Source organism: Nanorana parkeri, unplaced genomic scaffold, assembly GCF_000935625.1.
Source record: "Nanorana parkeri isolate BGI_ZX_2015 unplaced genomic scaffold, ASM93562v1 scaffold198, whole genome shotgun sequence".
NCBI lineage: Eukaryota > Metazoa > Chordata > Amphibia > Anura > Dicroglossidae > Nanorana > Nanorana parkeri.
Window position 1 is genome coordinate 598,373 of NW_017306466.1, and position 19,130 is coordinate 617,502.

Consider the following 19,130-nt stretch of genomic DNA (forward strand, 5'->3'; position numbering starts at 1 on the left):
AAAACAATTATAATTTTAGGCAGCCAGTGGGTAGAGAATGCTCCCAAGACAATACAAATACTGATAAATGAAACCACAGCATTGGCATGGAATAAACCACACTGCTAAAGGACATCACAAGCATGAGCAACTACTGAATCCTAACTCAGATTCTGGACTATGATGGTTATATAGAATAGGTTGATCCCACAACAGGAAGAACTGCCTTATAGGATAAATGTCTACAGTTCTGTGCCAATGTTATTTCTACGTTTGTATTGGTTAATGTATATCGAGGTCAATCTGTGCTGTGCCAGTGCAGGGCAAAACAACAGGTTTGCTTAACTGCCACCCACTCTAGCTGCAGCAGAATGGAGTGTATGGGCAGCCAAAGGGAGATAAAGGGATACTGTCTTAGAGATTAATGGAGGCTGCCATTACTGAACACTCCTTTAAGAATGCTAGTTCCTTGGCTGTCATTCAGATACTTTGACTTCATTACTGTCTGTGTTGCTGACTTTTTACCGGCTGAGCAGGAGGCTGCAGCCATAGTTCAAGAAGAGTACAGACCTGCAAGGGTGGGGGAAGGGGGTGTTCTTTATAGCTGAACATGTACTTTAAGGCCCTATTCACACCAGATCTGTTGTGTTATTATCTGTTTTTTAACGGATGGTAACACATGGGCCACAAACAATGAATGGGTGTGAATGGGGACAGTTCACACTGCAGCGTTGCGTTGCCGTACGTTGTGTTAATAAAAAAAAAAGAGTAGTGCATGCTCCTATTTTATTTTTTTGAGTGCAACGTGTCAAAAATACGTGCTAATGCATCGCATTGCAAGCCATTACAGTGAAGTATTTCCACCAAGGACATGTCACTTCACATAAAGCTGGCCACAAAAAGAAAAAAACGCAACAGAACGCAGTGGATCAGAAGGAAATCGGAACATACAATCACAAGTCAAAGGACCCTCTGCTGACTTGCAAGTATCTTTCAATTTTGGTCTGAATGCACCCTAAGAGATCGCTACAACGAAAATTGTTGCATTGTAATAATTGTATGCAGTTATTGTATATACTGTAATATAGTACATTGTAGTGTATATCAGTCTTTTTTTAAGGCTAAGTACATCTTTTTCATGTACAGAACACTGAATGGAAATATCGAACAATGTTATCAGCCTTCCTAGCTATCTTATGTGACCTCACCCTATGTATGGACTTAAAGTGACATTAAACCCTCAGATTTTGTAACATAAACCAATACTGTAATGTGTGCCTTACTGTAATTCATGGTAGTTTCCCTTCTCTTTGCTGCTCTTCCTTTTAAATCTGTATCTGTTCTCATGCTGGGCAGAACTTCTGTTTTGCAGCAGACTGCCTTGTCTCTGAAATGGATACATGGTGTCTGTGTGCAGGTTCCCAACTTGAGCCAGCACTACAGGAAGAGGCACTCCCCCCAGCATGAGAAGACATGAGGATTTAAAAGGAAGAGCAGCAAAGCGAAGGGAAACTGCCATGGATTACAGTAAGGCACAAATTACAGTATTGGTTTATGTTGAAAAATCTGAGGGTTTAATGTCACTTTAAGGAAAAGGGAGTGTTTGCAGTTCAAATCAGGAGAGCAGCCTGAATTGACAATGATGCTCTTCGGAAGACACAGTACAATGCATGTGCGTTGTCACCCTAGGACAGCAAGAGTATGTGGATTTTAATTCTGCTTTAAAGTGGACCATTACCCATATCTTTGAAATGACAACAAAGGTACCTTTACAAATGTTTAGTTTTCTTTTCCTTCCCATTCTTCTAATAGTGGCCATTTTAACTAAGGGCAGGTTAGTAGATCTCCCTTTACTTCCTTGAACTCTGGCAAATGTGACTAGGACATGTGACCATGCACATCATCTCAGGGGAGGAAAATGCCTTTCCCTGTGATCTGGTGAGATTACCGATGAGAATTCCCAGCAATGCTCTGCTGATGTAGCCTTCCCAGGATGCAACACTGGGGCACATTACATCACTAATGCCCAAGTGGACCGAGAAGTGACAAAACAATAACTATAAGGAAAAAAAAATATGTTTGTGTAACTAATGTATGAATGTAAAATGACTTCATATCAGCATGCAATGCTCATGTTATGTTTAGTGAAAAGGGTTAAAGGTTTACTTTAAGGCTGGGTTCACACATAGGCGCGTTTTTTCTGCTCGTTTTTTGCACGTTTTTTCATTCAGTGAAACACGCGTTTGACGCTCGTTTTTATACCTTCCTTGCAGTATGATTTTCATTTCCTTTATATTCTCTATCTTTTTTTTAAACTTTCAAACTTCCCGCCGGCTCCGCCCCCCTGCGACGCGGCCCCTCGCAAGGGACGGAACCCGGAAGTCGGCAGCGGCCGGAAGACACAGCGGGGAAAGTGGACAAGGTAAGTCCTACGCTGTATTCCCAAATGTGGGTCTGGGTTACCGCTTTGTTAACCCCGAGCCACACTCGGGAATACCAATGGATACGTGCGAAAAACGCCCCAAAGAAGCTCCTGTACTTGATTGGGTGTAGGGCGTTTTTCAGCGCGTTTCCACAGGCTGAAATACGCCCAGGTGGGAACCATGTCCATAGGGATTCATGGGATTTCACTTGCTGAGCGTTTTTCAGCGCTTCGATCAGCGCTGAAAAAACGCCCAGGTGTGAACCCAGCCTAACTGATGTGTTTGTCATTCAGCTTCGGGTGGAGAAACAAAAATGACTGATGATCTACAACCAGCCACCAGAGGGAGCATGCAAATACAGTCATAAAACTATTAAATACTTAGCAACATGTAAAAATCTGAATGTCACATCAAAAATGGTTTACCACATAATAATAACTCAAAATAATGTGCCAAGTAAAAACCTACAACCGCTTCTCTTGAAAAGGTGTACTAATAATTATAGGAAGCCATTGTAATTAATATTTCAGGACCATCAGTACAAAGATAGACTGCCTTGTCTTAGATGCTCTTCTGAAAGCCAGGTGTGGTTGCTAAAGGGAAAAAACAGACAAAAGAGAGGGAAGAATATTCCCAGTGGTGAACCACCCACATTTGTAAACTCTAGCTAACCTTTTGTACAACAGCAGGGAAGTATAACACCTGCTGCCAAAGAGGGGAGGGCTAGCATCCAGATCACATATGTTGTCAGGTTCTACACATATTACCTGGGATCATAAAACTCATGCATGTTAGTCATAATTGCTACTCCACTTTTTTTTTTTTTTATCTGGAAAATCTGATTTTTTTTTTTTACATTAAATGATCAGATAATTAAAGTATGTACTGAACACAGGGCTGGATTTTTACTTCCTGCCTCCTTAGGTCAACTGTCTTGCGTGCTTCCACCCACCCTAATTGACTGCCTAGACTTAAGCTGGCCATACAACACAAAAAAAATAATAATTTTCGTTCAATTTTCTGGTAGTTAAAAGGGACAAATTGATGATCGATTTCGACATAGTGACGAAACAAATCAGAACAGAATTTCTTCTCAAAATTCTAATATTGAAAGTTGTTTTTTTAAAACTCCATTCATTCCAAAATGTTAAATTCAAACGAAATTTGAAACGTCAATCGTCATGTCGCTGATGGCATTATTGAAATTTCTCATGAGATTTTTTCATATGAATGTAGGTATGGGAATCTACCAGTGTATGGCCAACTTTAGCATTGTTGGATATACAACAGCACATACTGTACTGATATAATAATGTTCTGAGATGTTATATGTCTTTTGATGGCGCTGTAGTGCAATGTTACTCTCTTTGTGCATGCCTATCTATGATACTGTAATGGATCCCCACCATCTGCTCATGTGCAACCTGCACGTTCCCGTACTGTTCGGGAACGCGCCATCCCGCGCATGCGCAGAAGCAGTAACCTGCGAGCACGAATATGCGCCATCCCGCGCATTCGCAGTAGCCTACCAGCACGAAAATCCGCCGTAGCGGCGCACAGGAAATGACATCACTGGCCCTATATAAACCCAGCAGCAGTACCACCATGTTGCTGGTTTATCGTCAGCTAATCCTTGTTTTTGTGATATCCTGCTTGATCCTTGTGACCCGGACTTCCTCGACAAACCTTGAATTCTGCCTGCCTTGACCACGGAACTGTTATTTGACCATTCTTCTGCCTGACCCCTTTTGTACTGGAATTGCCCGCTTGGAACTTGACCTCGGCTCGTCTCATTGGACTACGGCTTGCACGGTGCTCAACACCACTGGCACTCCTGCCACTTGTTGTCCCGCTGGGCTCTGTTCCCATCCTCAGAGTCTCCCAGGACACAAGGTGCAAGGGAAGCCTCCTCTCACATCCGGTCTCCCAGAAGGTACGTAACAGATACACAGGAAGCTGTTTTCTCTATCTATATGTTTTCCTCACAATGCTGTATACAGATGTAATATTCTTCTAAGCAAGTAAAACCTAATTCAGCATTCCTCAATATCTCAATGCTTCATCTAAACACAGGTTATGGGCCCATGCACTAAACAGAACACAACAAGAGCTGCATCCAAGCTACTGAAAGATGGCAAGTAGTTCAGATATGAAGTTTGCAATTGCAAAGCTCAACAATACCAACTACCAGCTATGGAAGTTCAAGTTTGAAAAGCTGCTAAGCAAAGACGACTTGTTTCAAGTACTGAGTACAGACAGACCCACTAATGGACCCACAGAGGAATGGGACAAGAACAGGCAAACAAAAGCAAGTATAAGTCTGCTAGTGGAAGACGACCTGTTTATCCACATAAGAAAAGAGTATATAGCTAAAGGTATGTGGACTGCATTAAAAAAAACTGAGCGGTCAAACCTAAACAGGAAACTATATCTGCTACGCAAGCTATATAAGCTGAGACTAGAGAAAGGCCAGGAAATGCGTGAACCTTTGCCATGCTGGAAATCATAGAACAACTATGTGCAATAGGAGAGGAAATTAAAGATAACCATGTGGTGGCATTACTGCTATGTAGCCTTCCAGAGTCATGCAGTGCGCTTGACCAGGAACTAACACTAGAATATACCAAAGGAAAATGAATCGATGAATATGACACAAGGAAAGAAAATATGCACATTGAAGAAAACAAGAAAGCCCTTAAGGTGCATGACAGCGCAAAGCAAAACAAAGAAAGCCGAGTGTGTTTTCGCTGTAAAAAGACTGGTCACCTGAAAAAGGACTGTTCAATCTGGAAAACCGAGCAGCGAAGGCAAGAGGCACATACAAGAGAAAGAGCTAAGGCAGCTATAAATGCAACTGCAGGAACATCAGGAGCGCTACCTATAAAGTGACTCAGAAAAGTATACAATGCAGATAGTATATTGACTCAGGCGCAACAAGTCACATGACTAGTGATGAGACCTTCTTCACAGACATTTATTTCAGTGCAAAGGACAACGTTTTCCAAGCAAACAAGAAAAGTGTTACTGCAGAAGATAACGGTCAAGGATTCTTGAACTGCATCACACCGTCAGGGGACAAGCAGAGTATCCTCATAGAAATTGTATTGTATGTCCCAGACCTAGAAGGAAGCCTTCTATCAGTGAAAACCCTTGCTTGAAGAACTCTACAGACTAATCACCGCGGACGAATAAGTCAAAACAGTCACTCATAATCCCCACAACAAGTGTATTCATCTACGGCACAGACGACTAGGACACCGAAACCCAGAAGCCATAAAATACTTTATAAAGAGAGGCTTATCAGAAGACATAACCATACTGCCCTGCCAAATGTTCATAGCATCTAAATGCTGTATGGAAGCAAAGGCCACACAAATAAAAAACACCCAACCCTTTGGAGCTCATACACAGCGACATGTGTGGACCAATGAAAACTCCCACATCAGACGGGAACAGATATCTACTGACTTTCATTGATGATTATTTCGGGTACACAACAACTTATCCGATGAAGCACAAGAATAAAACATCAGAAAACCTTCAACAGTTTGTAGCCATGTCCAGCAACAAATTTCAACGGAAACCAAGAATGATACGCACCAATAACAGGAGGGAATACATCAGTAAGGAATTGGAGTCACATCTGAAGAAACAAGGTGTAGTACACCAGATAACCACACCATACACTCCTGAACAAAATGGTGTAGCTGTAGCAGAACAGAGAAATTGCACTCTTAAAAAAATGGCCAGATGCCTGCTGTCAGACGCCAACCTACCTAAGAAGCACTGGGGAGAAGAAGTCATGATTGCATCATACCTACAGAACAGACTACCTTCAAAGGCCTTCAAAAGCACCCCATTTGAAATGTGACATGGATCGAAGCCTAGCCTAGGGCACATCTGAGTATTTGGATGTAAAGCTTACGCATACATTCCCAACAAGAAGCAATCCAAATTGGAGAACAGAGCCCCAGAAGTTATTCTGATGAGCTCTAGTGAACAAAGTAACGGAAATAGAATCCTCTACCTAAAGACTGACAAACTGACAATAAGCCGCAGGGTTTATTTCAATAGACCATCACCAGAAACAATGAACCTGGGAAGTTGTGAAGTGAATTCGCACAGGAGTCAGAACTCAGGTGGAACTCAGAATGCATAAGTCAAATTCCATGTTAAAATCTGGTGAACAACCTGAAATTAGAAGATCCACTCGGGCAAGAAAGGGAATACCACCCTGCAAGCTGTCATATACTGCTAAGACGCATAGCATACTGTCTCAAACCAACATCGTCGGACGACATTGAAAAATTACCAAAATGCAAAGCCAATAAATGGAGAAAGGCAGCAGAAGAAGAAATAACATCACTCCAAGAAAATAAAACCTGGACACTCAAGAGCAAGCCATTATGAACATTCAATATTGCTCATCAGAAGAAATGACTGTGGATACACTCACCAAGCCATTGCCAAAGGAGCGTCACAGTTTCCTTTGAGAGAAGCTAAACTACATATAGCAACACATATGCTGTTGAGAAGGGGAGTTGGAAATACAACAGGATATACTGTACTGATATAATATTGTTCTGAGATGTTATATGTCTTTTAAGCTGTGCAGTGTTAGTTTCTATGTGCATACTTATCTATGATACACAAGAAGCTGTTTTTTCTATCTATATGTTCTCCTCACAATGTTGTATTTAGATGTAATATTCTTCTAAGCAAGTAAAACTTAATTCAGCATTTCTCAAGATCTCAGTGCTTTATCTAAACACATAACCAACAAGTTTCACCCTACTAGGATCAGATGTAATATGCGCAAAAAGGCTTAGTACCCGTTCACACCTAGGCGTTTTGTGGCTCAAAGCTAAATTAGGGACAGGGAGTGTGCACAAGGCGTTTCAGCCTCTCGCGCAGCCTTAGCTCCATTCACACCTATGCTTTGCGTCGCTCAATGTTAAGCTAAGACAAGGAATCTCATTAATTTCTATGGCCACTATTCACATCTGTGCGGTTTGTTACAAGCAGAAAAAAACGCCTGTCACTCGAAAAATGAGCTACTTTTTGGCAGATTACAGGTTTTTGGTCCCATAGACTTCAATGGGAAACTTCAAGTAACAAGATGCTCAGGTGTGAACAGGGGCCATAAAAATGTCACTCTTAGCTTTGAGTGACAAAATACCTATGTGAGAATGCAAGCTAAGGCCGGGGGAGAGGCTGAAAGACATTTTGCCCACTCCATGTCCCTAATTTGGAACCAAATCTCTCTGTGCCTCTTTCCTCCTCGGTTGTCCCTCCTTTTGGTCTGATGTGCAGATATCTATGAAAAAGGTATTTAACAACCAAAAGTGTTATTCTGCATTAAAACCTTTATCTTTTCTCTTAACCACTAGCTGCCCGGAGCAATTTCTTACTTTTGCACACACATGATAAAATCAGAATTTTTGGCTAGAAAACAGCTTCGGACCCCAAAACAATGATATATTTTCTGAAAGCAGAGGCCCTATAGAATAAAAATATGGTAGTTGCAATTTTTTATGTTGCAAGGTATTTGCGCAAATGTTTATCAAACAAGTATTTTTAGTATAAAATACACTAAAATGTAATTTAGTGCACAGAAAAATGATATAATATGCAATTTTTTGGTAAAATATAAAAGACGGGATCACACCAGATAGATAGATACCAAACATGTTAAGCCTTAAAATTGCGTGCGTCAGTGAAACCACAAAAAACTACAATAACCAAAATGTCCCGTAGGCAACGCTTTAAACACTTTCACGGCTCATCAGTTTAGTGCTAACAGTGATTAATGGGCCTAGAATTATTGCTCTCACTCCGGCGCTCACGACGATATGTAACATGTGTGGTGCAATATTCGTAAAAAACACATAAGCGCATCCGACACGTGTTTGTGTTGTATGTGGGTGCACTTGGGGGTGGGGGACTTTACATTTTTTTTTTTTTGCATTTTTAATTTTTGTTATTTGTTTCTTTAATTTGTTTCATTTTTTTTTAGTCAGTTTATTGCTACCTCTTAGAGGGCTAACAAGCCCCCTATGTAATAGCAAATATAATGTGATAGGTCCTCTTTATGGAGACATCAGAGGTCTTTCAGACCCCTAATGTCACCTAGGGACCCCAAAGAAGCTGATGAAGCAGAGATCTGCTTTACCAGCTTCTTCTTCTGGCTCTAGGAGCCGGAGACTGTGCTCAGTGACACGGGAAGTGATGTAATTCTGGGTCCAGTGATCATAGGAGAGATCGGCGGCTGGAAGTCTGCTGATCCCCCTCCGATCTGTTAGGGAAGACCCACTTTGCCGGTCCCAGGAAGCCGATGGCGGCACCGGCGAGAGGGGATGACACGCACACGCTGCAGTACCGTAAAAGCGATCCAGCGCCTGTATAGACACTGGATTGCTTGTATTTAAACAGCAATCGTCTGCTGTTTAAAACGGTACCAAGAACATGGCTGCAGCAGCAGGCGTGTTCTTGGTATAACCACTTCCAGCGGATGACATGTATTTACGTGAACCCACTGGAAGTGGTTAATTATCAAAATTCCATTTTGGGTATAACCAATCATTTTTGACATATAAATTCTATCGTAGAGCTAAAAGAAATCTCACCGCTCCAATTCCTTAGCCACCATCAGGACTCCCCAGGTGCTGGTCCAATAGGTGCGTCTCCACCTTAGAATGCAGCAGTATACGAACAGACCGCACTATCCAGAGAATTCCAATATTGCAGACTTTATTAAAATTTACAGCAAATTCAGTATGTCAGTTAAAAAGTGTATAAAGCAACAAATGCCAGCACTGCACACCCCCAACCCACTACAACCAAATGATGATATACTGGATTTGCTGTGAATTTTAATAAAGTCTGCAGTATTGGAATTCTCTGGATAGTGTGGTCTGTTCGTATACTGCTGCATATAAATTCTATCAATTCTATGTCCATTGCCTAAATGCATGTGGCGAAATCAAAACTGGAGCAAAGAAAGCAGAGGTATCATAATGTTATTCATATGACACCTCGACTCACAGACCCGAATGGCATTGTGGTATTCAATTTGTTCAATTATCGGAATAGTCAAAAATTTACTGTTTTTTTTTTGTTCAATTAAAGTATTTTTTGTTAAAGTGTGTTTTTTAAAATGTATATTTTCACTTTTAGACCTTTAGTGAATGAGTAGGAGTACAAGTACCCCTTATTCATTCACCAGGGGGGGAGGCCGGCATCTGGATACCCCCTTAATTAGAGGGTACTCCAATGCAAATAAGCGGCCTTGCCCACAGTAAGTCGCAGGAAGGAGGGGGGGGCCCTCAATCGTTCCCCCCCTTTCCTGCCTTGCCAGGCCTGTGCTCGGATCAAGGGTCTGGTAGGAATTTTAGTGGGGACCACGTGTTTTTTTCCTCATTTTTTGGGGCTGGGGTTTCCCCTTAAAATCCCTACCAGATCTAAAGGGCCTGGTATAGATTTTGGGGGGAGCCCCCACTCACTTTTCTTTTTGTTTTAACTTAGGGGGTCCCTCCTAACATTCCTACCAGACCTAAAGGATCTGGTATCAATTGGGGGAAACCTCACACTTTTTTTTTTTGTTATAAATATATTTATTATTATTTTCACAATCCACCATATTTCATACATTTACACTACTCAAAGACAATTAACATTAAGACAAATACATAACATAACATGATATTCAATTAATCCCTTCTAACATCGGTGCTTTTCCTACAAAGTCATAACCCAGAACTAATCTACATAGTGCCATTCCTCCCATTTCCCCTCTGGTGTCAGTGTCAGTATTTTTCAAGTTTTTTATTTTTTATTGTCTAATGTCACTTTGCTGCAACAAAAATTAGTCCGGGACGAAAATTCGGTCAGTCTACCGCTAACGAATTTCATCCGAATCCGAAAACGAATTGACTTTTGGACCCGAATCCCGAAAAACTAAATAACAGAAAATCCGATTGAAAACAAAACGACACTAAACAAGTTTTTTGCCGGCGCACATGTCTAATAAACCCAGGGCTGTTAAGTATTCTTTTTTTTATTCCTTTTTATTTTACTGTTGTTATATATTTTGTCTCTCTTTATTAATATCTCTTTATTAATCTGTATCTTTTTCTGCACTGTTTCTTTTATTAAAGGGCGATCCTAAAAATTGATTGTTGAGCTTATCTCTATGCTCTAAATACAAACTTAAAGTATCCTTGCCTCTGTGATGAGTGCTACGGTATAGTGAATCCTGTCATATTCCTGTCTGAGAGCACAGCGGTATCATAGACATTGTTTAAAGGAGAACTATGAGATGAGTGATTTCCACTCACGTCATAGTTCTAAGCCGACCTGTGACAATGAGACTGTCACAGGTCGATGTAAATTGTCACAGCACTTGCTTGGAACGGTCCGTGTTTCCATTAATAAAAAAAAAGCGAACACGTGGTGGCAGCGAATGTTGTTGTGTAAAAGGTTAAAGGAGAACTATGAGGTGAGTGCTTTTCACTCACCTCATAGTTCTAGCCGACCTGTGGCAATGAGACTGTCACAGGTCGGCTCAGTAGATCGGGAGGTGAGCGAACATATACCGGCGTTCGCTCACCTCTCGATCGTGTCACGGCTCTCTGCCGTGACAGAGGAGGGACTGGATTCCCCCCTCCCCGCTCCGCCAGCGCTGAGTGGCGGAATGGACGGGGGAGGGGGCGGGTACAGCTGGCTCTGCCTCTAGATAGGCAGAGCCAACTGTCACTCACGCAGCTGGGCGAATCCCGACATCGATGTCGGGTTCCGCTCTGGCTGCGGCGTCTCAGTATACAGAGAGCTGTAGCTCACGGTATACTGAGCTTAGGGTAACGGGAGGACGCTAGTTTGTGTCCTCCCGTTACCCTAAGGAGAACTATGGGGAAAAACACTGACCCCATAGTTCTCCTTTAACTGCGGAGTTAACCAACCCTAGTGACGATCTCTCTCAGTCTACTGGTCTGAGAATGTTGTTCCGTGAGCTAGGAAATCTCTGAGCAGAATGCGGTTGAGAGTGGTATCCTCACGTCTTTGTGATGGCTCGCTCGGTTCAGAGCGGCGTGTAGTCACATGTTATTGATGTACAGCGGGTTCGGGACATCCGTACGTCACAGATGGGACTACAGCTCTTTGTGTTAGAGCAGTAACCTCTTAGTTGCAGTCCAACATGCCCCAGACTGACTTAGCAGGGAGTGTAAATTTTGCTGATTACCTAGCTCTAGCTGGTTTGGGATGGGGGGTCATATCACGTCTGGGAGATTGCTGTTTACACACAGAAAGCCATAGTCCCATGAGCAGCATCCAGCTACAGACTTAACAGCAGAGGTCTGATACAGGATTATGCTTTGAAAAATCTAGCAATCTGGTGGTCTAAGGAAATAATTATTTCCAAGAAGACACCTAGGACCTCTGCTGACTGACTTTTGGTGGTGTTTCAGCCTCCTAGATGACTTATAACTACCTTTCACTTCTAACTTGGACCAAGTCCCCTCAGGGTGAGCATCCCAAAAACTTGCATTTGTGGCTACCCTCTTGGAAATGGTAGGGTTATCAAATAAGACCTCTTGGTAGGCGAGTGGTCACCACAGACTACTTCTGACCTGGGTGGGGAGTTTTAGGGATGTTTCAGAAAAAGCGGGTAATTGAAGGAAATAATGGAAGTTCCTCATGTGAAACCTGGCCCACTTCACAGGGGGAACACGCAAGGACATCAGTACCAACACAGATAACTGTTCTAAAAGAAAATGCTTGACTGAACTGAAGCACCTTCAGATTAAGTTTTAACTTGTAAATGTTGTTGTCTGGAGAAATGATTGTTTGCAACATTGATTCCAGGCTGCGTCACCGAAAAGGACCTTTCAAGGAAGGAATCAAATATGACTTTTCCAAGTTTAGGTTCCATCTGAGATTCCTCTGTCAAATCTGTGCAAACTAAATATCCAGGGATAGTTGAGCTAGAAATTCCCTGAAAAGCAGAAGATTGTCCAGAGAAGGTAGAAGATGACAATCCAAAAGTCCTGAATTAGAAGTGTTTTCTTTCCAAAAGTTGTGAACTTGACCTGATGGGCAGATGAAGGTTAGCATCCTCCAGATTCAGTGATACCATGTAATAATTTGGAGGGAGCATGGAATGTACTGAAAAAATGTAATCCCTACGAAACTTTTTGTATTATGCTTAGAGACTTCACACTGAGGACAAGACAAAAACGTCAAGATTTGTAAACCACTAAAATGTGGAAGTAAAACCCCAGGTCCTCTTCTTCCTGTGGTACTGAAACAAGAACTTGCTGATTCGTCAGCTCTCCTAGCAGAGACAGGGCCCAATTCTTCATAGGGTTCTTGAGAAGTTTGGTAAGGAAAAATCCTGAAGACAGGCGATTTGAAACCTCCAACCTGTAACCTTGCTGTGTCACCCACAACATAAATCGATTGGAGGTCATGTTAATAATACATATGATCATGTTACAACAGCTGTACCTTTTCCCTTTTTGGGGATTCATAAACAGCTTTAGGCAAATGATCCATGTTGGGGACAGTGGCACTGTTTGTAACCCATCTTTAGTTCTTTGGTCAACCAAAGAGGTTTAAATACTAAAATGTGGACAACAGTTTCTCCTTTACACTTGAAACAAAGTCTTTGAATGCACCTGCAGATTTGTATGAAGCTAATTTACCAATACAAGTCTGGCTTAAAGGCTTCTGCCTAGAGCTACATAACTCTTGTCCTTTCAGGAACAGCATATTTTCTTAAAGGAACCACAAACTTAGGCTTTTCCAGGGCTTTTAGCATGTGACATCACCAAAGATAGGCCTGCATAGTGATACCTCAGTACAGAGGCGTAACTAGAATCTTCAGGGCAAGAAACCATGAAGGGCCCCCCCAACCGCCATGGCACTGCATGGTTAACAGGAAGGCTGCCGAGGTCCCCAGCAAGCGCGGGACCTCAGGCAGCCGCAAGCTTTACATTTTAGTGCCAGTGTTCTGTCAAGAACGCCGACCCAGTATCTGCGCTTATGTACAGACGGGATTAACGAGGAAACCGGCATTTATTTACAAAGTATTCGTTTGTAATTGTTAATTGTGACCGTTAATAATATGCCGTCCATGGCAGTAAATGATGGATGGCAGTAAATGATGGGTGGCAGTAAATGATGGATGGCAGGAAATGATGGGTGGAACATTATTAACAGTCACAATTAATGATTTAAACGAAATACTTTGTAAATAAATCCCGGTTTCCACGACAATACTGGCCTGTGCGCAAACGCAGATGCTGAGGCCGGAAAATTCGACTACGCCGGCGTTCTCCCCAGAATACTGGTATCTGCGTTTAGTATCGGGGAATTCTCACGAGTATGAGTACTTGTGAAAATGCCCAGTATTGGCACTGGTGTATCCCTACTTTAAAATATAATGAATTGCTGGGACTTGTAGTCCTACATAGTTAATATCATCAAAATACCACCAGCTATGCGGGACTACATGTCCCAGCAATGCATTATAATAAAAGTGAGCACTATATCACCAGCACCAACTCCGGACTTACCTTTCCTATCCTGCAGGGCCCTCTTCCTCGTCTCGGCAGAGAGGGGGCGGAGCTAAGAGGAGAGGGTCCTCACACAGCAGAATGTGCTGCCTGCAGCACATTCTGCGGGACCAGCTGCCCGTACATGCTGCGGGCGTCTGTGCGGCAAGGAAGGAAAGGCACGATCTCGGGGGGGCCCCTCTTCTTCCTCGCTGGGCCCACCCAAGTGGCGGAACGCCAGGGCCGCGTCGCAATTGTGACCGCTGCGACCCTGGTAGTTCCGCCAGTGCCTCAGTAACTGAAACCTAAACACTAGAGAAAAATTGATCTATAGCATCTATAAACACACAAAGAAGAGCAACCCTGACAGCATATCTAAGTTTGCTAACCAAGTACTCTGAATTAAAAACAGGCCCTGGAAATAATCTGCGTGAAGGAGGGGGATGCAGGCTCATCATTTACATTTCTCACAGCTATTCATGATATTCCTGGTCATACACATTAGAGGACATTTGGAAGTACAGACACAAGACAACCAAACTGTAGAAGGTCTTCTCCCCCTTCCTTCCTCCTCCGTAAACATGCACACTTAGAACTCCTGAATGTGCATGTTTATACCCCAGCCGGCAGGTGTGCGAGTGGAGACAGTCAGGTGTGCTGTAGAGAAGTATGATAAGAGAAGTGTGACAGAGAGATGAGCTCATCGCTTTGCTGATTCTCAGTTCATTGTCCAGTCACAGGGTGAGGTGGGGAGGAGACCTGTAAGTAAAAGTGAAGCTTCAACAAAGATCAGGCCCCCTTCCTTGCCAGACAGGACTGTGCTGTGTCAGAGTTGTGTAAATGTTAGAATTGGATGGATAGAAATACAAGTCCTTTGCAGATAATACAGCTCTCCTTTATGTATTCCACACGTATATTTAGCTGCTCGTCTGGAGTTGAGCTTCAGCTGTTGGACAGCGAGCACCGTAAAATACCAGATGACTTCTTTCTTGTTCCTGTAGGTCTCCTGCCTTTGCTCACAGAGTCTATAGAAGATCCTATGCAAATACAGTGTTTATGTGATTCGCTATTTGCGTAGCCGTGAGCCCATCCTCTTATGACAGTGCTTACGCCTGACAAGGGGCCACCTGGGCCCCAAGCACTGTGCTATGTAATGAGGGAGTGTTCACATACTCTACTCATACCCCTGAAGTCTGGATATTTTGGGGGCTTCAGGGAAGCTGTCAGGATTCTTCCAACAAAAAGATACTGTCTAGCACTGCTGCCTTCCTTCTGACTTTCTACAACTTCCCGGATTCCCAGTGTGCTTTGCGTCTCTTTCCTGCTGCTTGATGTGATGCAATCTCATTTTCTGAAGACTGCACATCCCATCATGCATTGCTTCCAGAATGCAATGATAATGTTACATTGTTCAGACGTTGATTTGTAGGTCAGAAGACAGGCTCTGTGAGAGTGGTGATACAAGGAAGTGTCTATTCACAGGGCTGAGAGAAACTGTGTCAGTGCATGGAGGAAGTCCATCCTATGAGCATCTTCAGTAAGTAAGCTTCCACATTTCTAGATGGATATGGTTATAAGGAGTGGGGGAGAACGTTTTGAAATTCATGATAAAAATGCATTCTTAGATACCCTTTAGGAATCTGCACATATACTCTGGTAAACCATTTGTTGTTATTGTGGAAGAAAGCAGCCACACACATAAAACAATTGGAACTCACTAGGTCCTGGTTACTTTTGAAGGCTGGTTCTCATTCCCTGGTACTAGAGATGAACAATTTGCCGCTGGCCAGTCTAAGCCTGGCTACTCTGGCAATTAAATCCGTTGGCTACAGAGAGATTTAAAGAGTTAAGTAATGTAACCCCTTTAGTGGGTCTACCCCCACGCTGCAAGGGTTAACTGCTCATTTCACTCTAGGAACTGGATTAAAGCAGATATATGCACCTGATCTTCGGTCCCATCTGGCCGCTAGACCAGTCCCTGCAGCCACTTCTTCCCTGGGCTCCAGAGGTCTAAGCCTCACTGACATCATTGTGCGATTGCAGGTCCATGCCCCTGCATTAGAGGTGAGGGACATACCGCAGCTGGAGCAGAGGGAGAGAAAGGGAAGCGCTGACTGCCGCAGGACTAAGCATCAGGTAGGTATATCTGCTGTATTCTGGCCCCTAGACCAAGACAAGCAGTTAAACCGTTTGAATGGCACCCCAGCACACATGCACGGTACCGGGTGCGTCCCGAGTGTCACCCGGAGCAGAGACCAGGTGACACCACGCCGTGACATCATTGCACGCGCGATCATCTAATTGACTCCTGCCATCTTGGTGATGGACGCCGGCAGAGAGAGGAGGGGACGTTCACCCGGCGGGATGGGGTATGCCGCCGGGTCCCCTCCTCTCTCCTGACACTGTCGGGCTCAGTCCTAGACCTTTTTAGAGGGGGTGACACCAAAATGACTGTCAGTCATTTTGGTGTCACCCGGGTGCACCCCCCTTGTGATGCCACTGCACGGTACCCCAATACTGTGTATTGCAGTGAAAAATGTAGTACATGCGCTTCCTTTGCTTCCCCTGCACTGCTTGTAGCATGCATTGTGCTACGGTGCACGGTGGCCAGGAGGTGCGTTAGGGTGACATTCAAATGAATGGCAATGCAACACACCTAGTGTCCAGGAATACGCCAGGTGCGTTGTGCGGTAGCATGTGTCAATCACATATATTATAGAACACGCGGTATTGTACAATGTACGCAATGCTAGTGTGAATGGGCCCTTAACCCTGTGGGTGCCAGAGCCTTTCTTTTTTTCATTTTGCGCACACATAAAAAAAATGCATTTCTCTTGTTTATCAAATCTTTATTTTCCGTACAAATGAATTTTATTGCACAATATATTCTCTATTTTATTTTTGTAAAATATAAATGGGGTTCAAAATTGCGTGCGCCCGTGAAACAGTCATCAGAGGCAGCAGTGCCTTAGATCTCACACTGTATGAGGCTGAATGGAGGAGTGCCTGGGAACCCTCGCGTATCGTGACGCACTCTTAGTATTCAGAAGACAAAAGGTCGATATTTCAGGGCACAATGATCATTTCTAGATGTTCCCTATAATAGAGCAAACCTTCAAGTTCTGATGAAGGTCTACGCTAAAGGTGGCCATACACTCTACAACCATCGCAAGACCTTAGTCTTGCGATGGTTGTAAAGTGGTTAAAAAAAAACGTACGATCTGCCCATCTTGGACGGGCAGATCGCACTCTCGATCATCGCAAGCCACGCCCCCTGAGGGGCGGGCTTCCGATGACCGCAATGCTGAACGGGCAGTGCGCACACCGGCCCGTTCGGCATTTGTCTCCCGAGCACCGTTCTAACCAGCCGAAAATCGTACGATTCCCGGCTGGTTTTCTAGCGTGCTCCTTAGACAAAAGACGTGCGACCGTACAGTAGAAACGGTCGCACGTCTTCGTTCACACTGCACGATTCTCGTACGATCGCGTGATTTCCCGTGATTCTCGTACGAGAATCGAGCAGTGTATGGGCACCTTAAGACAGATGCCACAACACAGGTGTACACCTTGAATCATTCCCCCGTTCCGGTGACAGGTAAGATTTTTAGATTCCTCATCAGTTTGTGTTGGACGATGAAAGGTGATGAATGTCCTGACCCTCATGTCTGAATGCAAAGTGTTGGCTTTAGATCAGGGGTGGCCAAACTCCGGCCCTCCATCTGTGGTGGAACTACAAATCCCATCAGGCATTGCAAGATTCTCACAGCCGCAGACATGACTCCCGGAGAGAGATGCATCATGGGATTTGTAGTTTCACCACAGCTGGAGGGCCGGAGTTTGGCTACCCCTGTTTTAGATACACTCATCCAGGTGTGGGGAACCTCCGGCCCTCCAGCTGTGCTGAAACTACAAATCCCATGATGCATTTGTCTCTGGGAGTCATGTCTGTGAGAATCTTGCAATGCCTCATGGGATTTGTAGTTTCCCCACAGCTGGAGGTTCCCCACCCCTGCATCAAATACGTCATCAGTCCTGTACACTCATCATTCACGTTCTCATTGCCATTAATATATATCTCAAAGCAATTGTTTGTCCTATACTAGAACTAATGATCACCATTCATATGGGGGCGGCACAGGGACCACCATTCATATGGGGGAGGCACAGGGACCCCCATTCATATGGGGGCAGCACAGGGACCACCATTCATATGGGGGCAGCACATGGACCACCATTTATATATGGGCAGCACAGGGACCACCATTTATGAGGGCAGCACTGGGACCACCATTTATATGAGGGCAGCACAGGGACCACCATTTATATGAGGGCAGCACAGGGACCACCATTTATATAAGGGCAGCAGAATGACCACCATTGATATGATTGTGGAAGCAGGGGGCTGTGTGGGGACCTATCTGTACTGAGACCTGTCAGTACATTGTCACCCTACTGCTCATACTCAGGGACCAGTCCTGGACTGCTGTAAGATCCAGTACTCTCTATAATAATAGGCAGATCACAGTTGGATACCCTGTGTTAGAGGGGCACATCACCTCGAGTCTGCTGTATATGATGATGACCTCATTCTATATACAGGGCCATGTCTACATGACACATGACGCTGATCTATTATTGAGCTGTAGCCTACCTCCTCCCCGTTGCAATATCTGTCAAATAAACCGCTGTACACTTACATTGGATCTACAAGCACTTTTAATAGAGTAGGTGAGGGTTGGAACCTCAGTCATTTTTGTTTTGGCCATCTGTTTCTGTTTAGGCCTCATGCACAGGAACAAGGGGGTTGTACACGAAAACGGGGGTACTTCCCCACCTGGGGAGCCATAGGTGCTGTGTATAGCCTTCAATGGCTGTATGGGAGTATACAGCTGGACATATCTATATATACATTAATTCCTATTCATAGTTTGCACACACACACAGACATCTCCCCTGAACACAGACCACCCATCCTATAGACTGGCCAGACAGTGAGAGGAGATTCTTCCAATGTGAAGCAAATCCCCTTTTATACTGTTGTCCCCAGTGAGAGATTTCCTCTATATTCCTGTTCTGGTGACAATTCTGATTTTTGGAACCCCTCTCACTCTCATTGCAGGTGACATTGGTGATCAGGACAACTGAAGAGCGACTCTCTCCAATGGGGACACAGACT